Raw genomic sequence first — 10,445 nt, forward strand, 5'->3', positions numbered from 1 at the left:
CCTTTGCAGTCCTAACATTCGTTGGAAACAGTGGGAACCTGAGATTTTTGAGCCTCATTTATACCAATATATGTGTAATAATCTGTTATTCTCCCTTTAATAACTAAGCAAATATCTTTTTGCAAGAGGCACATAATGATGATACCGCTTATTCAACTTTGTTCCAAGTGGTTTGGATTTTGTTGAACCCTTCTATCTCTGCAGAGTATTCAGGGAGGCAGAACATTTTTTGAGGAAAAATTGCCCTTTCCAGATCTGTGAAATGAAAATAGGTTTATGATGAAGATTGGAAATGAACAGCAGTCAAAAAGAGCAGCAAAGATGGGGGTTTCATCGCAGGGTTTTCGTTGTAGGAACTCTTGACTTCCAGAGTATTTAATATATCTTGTTTTATTTCCGGTGCATTTTATAACTATGAAATGGTTATTACATTTTGATCAATTTGAAACCAGAGTTGTTGGCATTGTTTTGCTGTTGTGCTAGTTAATATTCATAGTCTCCTGTTAAGTACAAGTACACTGAGAACATCAAATGTGGTGGAAACAGCTTTATACAAATAGCATCCCAGTAGTGATCCTCTGTGTCTGGGTTCGACCGTTGTCCCCTGGCTGGACCTGTCCTCAGATTCAGGCCTTGACTGTTAGACTTGTGGCATTTAAGAATGCTTCACCTAAGACATTCAGTAACTTTTTTTTTTTTTTTTTTTTTTAAGAAATAATCATGTCTCAAAAAACAAAAACAAAGGGAAGACACTCTAATCACAGAGCAAGAGTAAAAACTCAGTATTTTCATACATAGCCATCAGAGGTTTTGTATATGTACTTTTGAATTTTCTATCAGAAGTGAAGTCGTCCTCTACTCCCTGCTTGTAACCGGCTTGTTTCATAACCTGTTATTTTCCTGTGTCATTAAATAATTACATCCATTTTCTATTTCATTTTATGACTGTTTTGTTAACCCCTGCTTGGTCTGTGTAGACCAAGGTTCTAAGTCCCTACTCATCCCCAAGAGTCCCTTGGGGATTCTCAAGGAGACAGGCTCCTGTTTGTCCTGCAGTTGACGTCCAGTAGGAGTAGAAGTCAGTCTGCAGAGATGTTATGAGTTAAGTACATAAGAGGAAAGATTGTGCTTTCTATAGTAATGGCTCATTCCAGGTCCTTGCGGAGTCAGGAGGTTCTGCTGGCGGCATGGCCCAGACAAGGGATCTAACAGCCACTCTTGACCAACCTGGCCAGGATTCGGATGTGAGGGAGCCAGTGACTAGAAGCAGAAACAGGGTCAGGGCAGCCTTATGTGCAAGGCTCATTTGCACAAGAGGAAGAGATCCTTGGGCTTCTGTGCTGTGAGCACAGCCACTGGTGGCATGGGTTGAGGCCATGAACTGGACAAACAGGATTTAAGTGGCTTCATCCAGGAGGGTTAGGATGCTCTCTGTTGAGCGCACTCCCCAGGAAAGGTCTGCTGTTAAATAGCATCAGCTACAGCGGCTCGTCAAATCCGGAGCCAGCTTGGGCCTTTTGGAGCGCACACGAGATTTCTGGCCGTTCAGTCCCCTGGAGTTGTGATCTGCCCCAGGTTTTGGAAAGTGCTCCAGGTCAGCGTCTTCCTCGGGCAGCTGCCAGATAGAAGAAGGCAATTTTCAGGGCTACTCTCCATTGTACTGGGTATTACACAGAGGCAGTAATCGTACCTTTGGATAATCCCAGGTCATCATGAATCGAAAGCCTGTTCAGTGCCAGAGAACAGGAATAAATAAGGCCAAGCTCCTCTTAGGAACCTGGTTACAGTACAGCGAAGGGAAAGAGGTGCCATAAACAATTGCAGTATTGTTTCCCAAGCCATGCAAGGGATGCAGATAGAGATTCCAACCATTTCTAAGCCTGGGAAGTCTGCATTCTTGGATTCTGGTAAAGATTAGCTGGTGGAAAGGTACTGACTGGAACCTTCTCTACATGTAGAAGGTAGCCTTCTGTTCTGGCATGGGAGTTACCAAACGTTGATTGTGCCAGACCAGCTACTTAAGAAACACCAACATGTTTTGAGATTTTTCTTGCTGCATGTCCAGGATATCGTGATTGGTGTGTTTGGTGGGACAGAAGAACCTCTGGAGAGTTCTGTATGGGTAGGTTTAGGAACATCCATATGTGTACAACCTCTTATTAAAACTTGTACGTTCTCATCTTGCAGGGTGAAAATGCCCAATACAGGAAATGGTGTTAGGATGTTTAGTCATCCACAAACGGGTGGCCCTAAGGAGGCACCCAGACCCGGGCTTTCCAGAGGGAACAGCTATGAGTCGGTTTGAACAGCTTACATGGGAAGAGGCACACTGTAGTTCAGCCTAACAGCCATGGCCCCCACTGCCTCTAGCCGGAACTTCCAGAACCCCCATTCAATTGGAATTCAGTTGATGGGTGTTGGTACAGGAGAGGAAACAGTTTGTCTTGGCCACTTGTCTAGGACTCTGCCTCCTCATCTGTGTTTAAGGGGCAATGTGACAATTTAAAGTGGGTGACACTAGTGGACATTTTTTGTTGGAACCGCTGCCCAGCATCTTACCTTCCTGTGTTTGGAGACCATGCTATTTAAGCCCTGCTGGGACCTCAAAGCACTTCCCATCAGAAAGTCCCCTGCAGCCAGGAGTGGTCTGTGACCTAGCTTTGACAGATGACCCATGCCTCCCCGAGCCTCTGAAGGAGATACAAGTGAAGCAGCTGGCGGCTTCATCATCCTGCTCCAGAGGCCACTGTGCCAGGAGCAGAGGCCAGTTTTGCTGGGCCACCCAGGAGACTGCGGGGCATGACCAGCTGGTGTCTTCCAGCCCTGGTCCCCGAACCATCTTCGGTTGCCATTGTTTCCGTTCGCTCCTTTTAATGAATTCAGAGTAGCTCTCTGTCGCTCGTAACTGAAAATCCAAGGCCCCTCTAACATCTAGTGATTCTCAGACTGGGTTTGTTAGGGTACAGAGTCAACCACCCCTCAATTAGAGAACACTCTCGATAATGCAAGTCACACAGCAAGGTTTATTTCCAGCTAGCTGGGGTCCAAGCATCCGCCCGGCGCAGCGGGTTTCAACAAGGACCCCGAGCACTCAAAGCCAAGGATTTATATAGCATTTTCAAGGCACTTTTCCATAGCTGCATACATATCTTGTGCCCCACTTTGACAGTTTAACTTTGTTTAACCTTTTGCCACCCCAGCATCACCCTGGTGTCATCCTGGCGGGTAAGTGAGATTTAGGTTTAGAAGAAATTCAACTTTGCCTCAGCCTCCCTCAGTTTTATGGTGGTGAGGGCCACCTTAGGCCTTGAGGAACTGAGCCATTTGTCTCTGGAAATTGAGCCATTGAAGAGATGGCCTTTTTGTTGTAAATCACCAGGACATTTGCAAACCAAGGGAGACTCCTGTCTTGCAGGATTGTGATCTCTGCAAGTTAGCTATTTGTTTTTCTTTAACATCTAGTCCCTGTGGGGCCATTGCCTAACCGCCCTGGTGGTATATGATTAAGTTGTTTCTTAGGTTTTAGCTACTTTCTCCTAAGTCATGTACGTGTGTTGGGCTGTTTAGGGACACTCAGTAAAATGGCTTCCCGGCCTTCAGGATGGCCATTCTGATGCTAACCCACTCTTAGAGTGCAAGATGCCAGCTTTTGCTTTGCCAAGATGGCTGTACTTATGTCAGGGCTAGACTCAAGGTGGGTACAGCCTTGTTTTTCTTGGTCTCCACACCTGGAGCTGGTTTCCAGGACTTGTTTTTAAGTCCCCTGGGGGAAGGGGAGCAGGGACAGTTTAAGGGTTAAACAACAAAGTTATTGATTAACCTCAATGGAAGCCTCTGGCTGAAATAGAAATATAAAATAGGTCCTTACAGATTTTGGTCTCTCCCTCTGTGGGTAAGGTATCCAGGTTGCTTCCTATCCTTCAAGCTCTCCTTGCCCAGAGCCACCCTGCTCCAGAGCTCAGGGGGAAGGATGGGTTTGGAGCAAGGCTGAGACTGGAAGCATGAAAGGCAAAGATGCGTCAAAGGAAGAATGAGTGACAAGCTCGTCGCCTCTCGGGACAGATCCTGGCGAAACTGGTGTGTTGCTGGAGGTTTCAGAGGCCAGAGAAAGTGGTACCCCCAGCCCGGGGAAGGGGCAGACTGACAGTCCTTGGATGGCCGCTGGCAGCAGTTTGGAGGGAGGCAGAACTGGGTGGGGTCTCCGTTCCACTGCTTACTATGAGGCCTTGAACAAGTGACTTCCGTCTCTGGGCCAAGGATCCTCAGCTGTAGGGGAAGCAGTGGTGGCCACGGGACTAAATGAAGTCGTGCTCGAGAAGCATTTAGCAGAGTGGGGCAGTCACCTATTAGAAATGACAGCTGTTGGGGCGCCTGGGTGGCTCAGTGGGTTAAGCCTCTGCCTTCGGCTCAGGTCATGATCTCAGGGTCCTGGGATCGAGCCCTGCATCAGGCTCTCTGCTCAGTGGGGAGCCTGCTTCTCCCTCTCTCTCTCTCTGCCTGCCTGTCTGCTTGTGATCTCTCTGTCAAATAAAAAAAATAAAATCTTTAGGGGCGCCTGGGTGGCTCAGTGGGTTAAAGCCTCTGCCTTCAGCTCAGGTCATGATCCCAGGGTCCTGGGATCGAGCCCCACATCGGGCTCTCTGCTCAGCAGGGAGCCTGCTTCCTCCTCTCTCTCTCTCTCTGCTTGCCTCTCTGCCTACTTGTGATCTGTCAAATAAATAAATAAAATCTTAAAAAAAAATAAAAAATAAAATAAAATCTTTAAAAAAAAATGACAGCTGTTGATACCACTTCCAAGAATATCAGGAAAGGGGGTAGGTACATGGTCAGAAACAAGAAAAAATGATGTTCTCTAGGACCTCCCTGCTCTCCCCACCACCAGAATGTCATGTGTTCAGCGGCCTTAGGCCAAGAAACTGGCCTTTCTCCCTGTTCTGATTCCCAAAGCTCTGCAGCAGAGGGAGGGCCCTTAGCCAGGGCTGGAGGGGGCGAGGCTGCTGCAGGCCCGCTGGCTCTACCCCCCACATCTCTGCATAGGCTCCTGGGAGTGAGGGGTTTCCTGGGCTCTGGTTTGTGGTAGTGGAGGGCTGCAGGGGGCTGCTTCTCTCCAGCTAGAGAAGGGGACAGTCTGGGGGAGAGCAGGAGCAAACACCCACCAGGCTCTCTCATCCTCAAAGCGTGCATTCAGGACACTGAGGACCCTCAGAGAGGCCAGGCTCTGACCTAAGAGTTCCAGAGACTTGAATTCCTTTACACCTGTGTCCTGACATCCCTGGGCAGGACAGGTATCCTCCCCACATTACAGAGAGGAAAAGGAAGCTGAGGGAAGGTCACTAATAGCTCTTCAGTCAATGGCCTAGCCACTTCAGTATGGCACTGTCTCTGTGGTGCTGTCCTCGGCTGGAAGCTGGGCACCGTCCCTCTCACTGGGCTCCTGGTGGGCTGAGCTGGGCTTTCCTCCTGCAGGAGAGGGAATGCCGGCGTCCGGATGCAGATGGGGGAGAGCGGTCAGTGCCTGAGAGCCTGAGTCCTCGAGGGGCTGCTGGTCCCAGGCAAGGACACCACACCTCACGGCTACCCGGGCCACCGGCTTTCACTGAGGAGAACAAACAAGCTCAGAAACCACATGAGTGCGGCCTCAACCTCGTTCTCTGCACCCCCAGTTGCCAGTTGAAGGACTTGCTTGTACACGTGCACATGTCTCAGAATTCTTGGCAACCATTTGAAAGAGAGAAGCCGTAAAAACCCGGGCTTCTGTATTCAGTCTTGGGACTGTGTTTCACAGCTATAAAAACTAGGGTTAAATGTTAATGGAACCCCACAGGAACTGAAGAAACTTTAAGACAAGCTGTGTGTAGACCCCAAATGGACATTTAGTGGCCTCAGGACGGATGATTCTACAAACCCCGTTGTGGCCTGGAATTAAATTCACCTCTATTCCTTGCCTTAGAGAATCGTACCCCGACAAATCCAGTGGGGGTAGCCCAACTACATGGCAACTGACCTTTATGTGTGCACCTCCCTTAACTCTTTCAGGGCCTAGGGGCATAAATGGGACCGAAAGCCTGGAGGACTCTGCTTTTGTCCATCTTCCGCCTCACCTCTAAGGACCTGCTTCTCATGCCTGCGTAGGTTTCCATAGCAATATTTTCTGAGCAATAGGTGAACTGCATTGCGCTATGGAAGAAGCCCAGGAGAAAATAGTAACCTGAGAAAGTCCAAATTGTTCCACCAGCCTCGAGGCTGTTAAAAATTAGGGGTGGGGGAAGGGGGAATGGATTCATTCCCCTGGAGATTCCCCCATGCCTCACCTCCAAGCCACCCATCCCAAAAGCGCAAATGACAGAAGACATGTACATGGAGAAGGAAGGACAGTGTTGAAATTCATATCAAAAAAGAAGGGCTTTTCAAAGGTCTCCCACAGGAATTCTGGGAAGATGGTGGCAGCGACGCCAGGATCATTTTTGGATTTTTCTGAATCCCCCACATAAAAGTGGGGGCACCTAGAGAGCAACACTGAAAAGCCGCAGGCAATAATTACAACAGAAATAGGTGACAGGTGTCCCCAAAATACAAGTGGGGGGTTGGGCAAAGCACGGAACAGCCATGAGACCTGCTTGTTCTCGGCAAAGCAGAGGAGGAAAGAATGCAGCAGCTGATGGACCTGAGAACAGGAGAAGCCCCCTGCCCAGAATACCCAAGTGGGGCCAGTTGGAGGATGGCAGCTGAAACTGGAGGGCTTTCCCACTCTAGGGTGAGTGAGGGCGCAGGCCTGCCAGACGGTCTGAGGGACTGGAGGGGTCGCCTCCCTTTGAACTCTTTCCAGTACTTTTATTGAGATCTATGTTACTGTGTAGCTCACATACCATATCATTCACACATTTAAAGCGTTTTTCACCCACAGAGTTGTGCAACCATCACCATAATCAATGTGTGAACATTTCCCTTGCCCCAAAGAAACCCGGTACCTATTAGTAGTCCCTCCCCCATGTCCTCCTACCCCAGGCCCTGGCAACTGTTATCCACACTCTGTCTTGTTTTTTGTCTTTTTTTTAATTAACATATAATGTTAGGGGTACAGGTCTGTGAATAATCAGTCTTACACATTTCACAGCACTCCCTATAGCACATACCTTCCCCAATGTCCATCACCCAGCCACCCTATCTTTCCCAACCCCCTCCCCTCCAGCAACCCTCAGTTTGTTTCCTGAGATTAAGAGTCTTATGGTTTGTCTCCCTCCCAGGTCCCATTATCCTATCGCTCTGTCCTGGACTTTTCATCAAAGTGAAATCATACAGTAGGAGGCCCAGTGTGCCTGGCTTCTTTCACCTGGCACGTTTTCAAGTTTCATCCATGTTGTCACACGTATCAGCACTTTGTTCCTCCTTGTGACCAAGTAATAGTTCATGGTGTGAATATAACCACGTTTTATTTATCTGGTTCTCCACTGACAGACACTTGGGTGGTTTCCGTGTTTTGATTATCATAAACAATGCTGCGATGGACATTTGAACAGGTTTTCGTGTGGACATAGGTTTTCATTTCTCTTGGGAATAGACGTAGGGTAGAGTTGCTGGCCTGAGATGGATCGATCTATCTATCTGCCTTCCTATCTATCTAGAGACAGTTATTCTAGAAATTGGCTCTCCAGAGTGTGGGAGCTGAGAAGTCCCCAATACGCCATCTGCAAACTGGAAAGCCAGGGGGGCAGCTCAGTCCCGTTCCTGAAGTCTGAGGACCTTGAGGGGATCCAGTGGTGTCGGTCCCAGGCCACGTCTAAAGGACCAAGAACCAGGAGCACCAAAGTCCAAGGGCAGGAGAAGATGAGCGCCCCAGCTCAAACAGGGAGAAGGTGATTTGCTCTACTCCTGCCTTCGTGTTCTCTTTGGGCCCTCAATGGATCCCATATATGTTTGAAAATGTCAAGTTTCAGATATACTTGGAACGGAAAGCCACCACAATAGTGGGGACTATTTTTAGTTTTATGTTGTCTTAATTAAAATAAGTGTATTTGACTAAGAACGTGGGGTCCATCCACTCAGGCCAATGGGGCCTGCCAGAGAGAGACTAGGTTTTCTGCACCAGGAGTCAGTGGAGGTGGCCGAGTGGAGGCAGAGCACCCCTGAATGAGCCCAGGGGGCCCAAGCAAAGGCTGACCTGTGCCCACAGCCCCGTTCTAGCCCCATAGTTACATCGTCCTTCATCAGACAAACACAGATATCCTCAGGAGCGGAGTCCCATCTGCTTGTTTTCACACCTAAAGGAGGACCTGGGAGGAGATTACAGACTGAAGAAATCTCACCTCCACCTTAAGAGCCTCTGGGTACCGCGCATGACCCCTGGTTTTGGTAAAAGCCCAACCCCGGAAACCCAGTGTTGGTGCATCCGTATGGCCACCCGCATTCTGCCTGACCCTGCTACTGCCTTAAATGGACTTGGGGTTGGACACAGGCCAGGCAACCCCTCCGGGCAAGGATAGCGCCTGGCTGCTTCAGGAGCTTTCCCTGTGCCTTGATGTGCCCTTGATGTGCCCCGCAGGTGGGGAGAGCTGAGCCAGTCTCCGATGCTTAATTAAGTGTCAAATGTTGAATATCCAGTAGTTCGTATTTATTTACTTACTAGGGAGTTAGAACACTTTTTCATTATCTTTTTTAGCCACTTGTATTTCTTCTTTTTGGATTGTCTCATCAGGACGTCTGTCTGCTTTTTTCTAACATTTTATTTTGAAAAAATTCGAACATATGGCAAAGTTGAAAAAAATATTTCAGTAATACCCATCAATTTACCACCGACATTGTACCACTAGCATTTAATTATACTTCCAGTCTGCTTTTATTTGGAATTTTGCTTTCTTATTTGTTGCATCGCTTTATTTATTAGCATTGACCCTTTAGTTATGATCACATGTTCCAGCTCCTTCTTGATGGAAGGACTTCTCTAGTTCATTGACTTCTTCTATTCCATACTTCTGCATACGTTTCTCTCTTCACCTTCTATGTTGGTTCACTTTCCTACCTATCAAAATTCAGGGCCTGACTGTCTGTCTGCAATTGTAACTGCTTCTTTATCATTAGAAAATTTGTGTTTTAAGTCAATCAATATACCAAAAATGCAGTGATAACTGAATCTTCTTGTGAAACAAGGCACTGGTCTGAGCATCAGGAGTCCTGGACCAGTGTGATTTGGGATTTCACCATTTTGGCCCTTGGTTCACTCATCTACAAAATAAAGAAAGGGGATAAGATAGACTTTCTGAATCTGCCATTTCATTTTGTGGAAAAAAAAAAAAAGAATAATAATGGGATTACATTTTAAATAGAAATTAGATTCCAAATTCAGCCCACAATGTGGAAAATTTATATAGTTAAACTTTCCCTAGAAAATTCATTAAATCACCTAAAAAATCCAACATGAATGTTTCTTGAGTGACTGTTGATGGTCATCAATGCTAGGTTCATTTTGGCCATATTTGCATGCCTGATTAGAGATTTGATATAATACTCTCAGTAAATCCAAACAAAACGGATTGTTTCTCCAGAAACATATTTTTTTAAAGAGGACAAGTGAAGTGATTGTTTTTTTGTTTTTTTGTTTTTTGAAGAGGACTGGTGAAGTGATTGTCTTGACGTCACAGGTCATTTCCAGTGCATTTCCAATGGGGGAAAATACTCGTCTCACACTCAGTCAAGTGAGATCCTCAACTGTGTGACAGAAATATGGAACCTGACACCAGCTTCAAATGTAGCAGGTGGACAGCTCCCATGTCACTCCCTTTTCCTCCAGGGAGCACACTCAGTAGACAGTGGAACTGTGTCTGTTGGGGGCTTTCATCTGTGATAGGACACTCAACCCACAAAAGAGCCTAAAATATAAGGGGCTTTTCTCTGTCATCTAACAAGAAGTCTAGGGCTTGGGGATTCAGGGTTGCTCATTCAGGGCTCTGTGTGATCTCCTCTGTGGTTTCCTTTGTTTTGTCCTCATGGTGACAAAAAGGTTTCAGCAGCTCCAGGAATCACAGCTTCATGTGACAATATATCAAAGGCAAGATGGCAGGCAAGTTTCTCTTTCAGTCTCTCTTTCTCCCTTTTTTTCTCTGAGAGGTAAATATCTTCCTAGATTACCCAGTGTGCGGACCACAGACAAACAACACTTGAGAGCTTTTTTGAAATGAGAAATTCAGACTCCACCCTAGACCTATTTAACCATGATCGTTTTCCACAATAGTTGGACCATTTTACATTCTGGCAGAAAAGTGTTAAGAGTTCCAATTTCTGGGGTGCCTGGGTGGCTCAGTGGTTTAAAAGCCTCTGCCTTTGGCTCGGGTAGTGATCCCAGAGTCCTGGGATTGGGCTCTCTGCTCAGCAGGGAGCCTGCCTCCCCCTCTCTCTCTGCCTGCCTCTCTGCCTGTGATCTCTGTCTGTCAAGAAAATAAATAAAATCTTCA

Source organism: Enhydra lutris, unplaced genomic scaffold (genome assembly GCF_002288905.1).
Source record: "Enhydra lutris kenyoni isolate GAN:26980312 unplaced genomic scaffold, ASM228890v2 scaffoldscaffold1, whole genome shotgun sequence".
Taxonomy (NCBI): domain Eukaryota; kingdom Metazoa; phylum Chordata; class Mammalia; order Carnivora; family Mustelidae; genus Enhydra; species Enhydra lutris.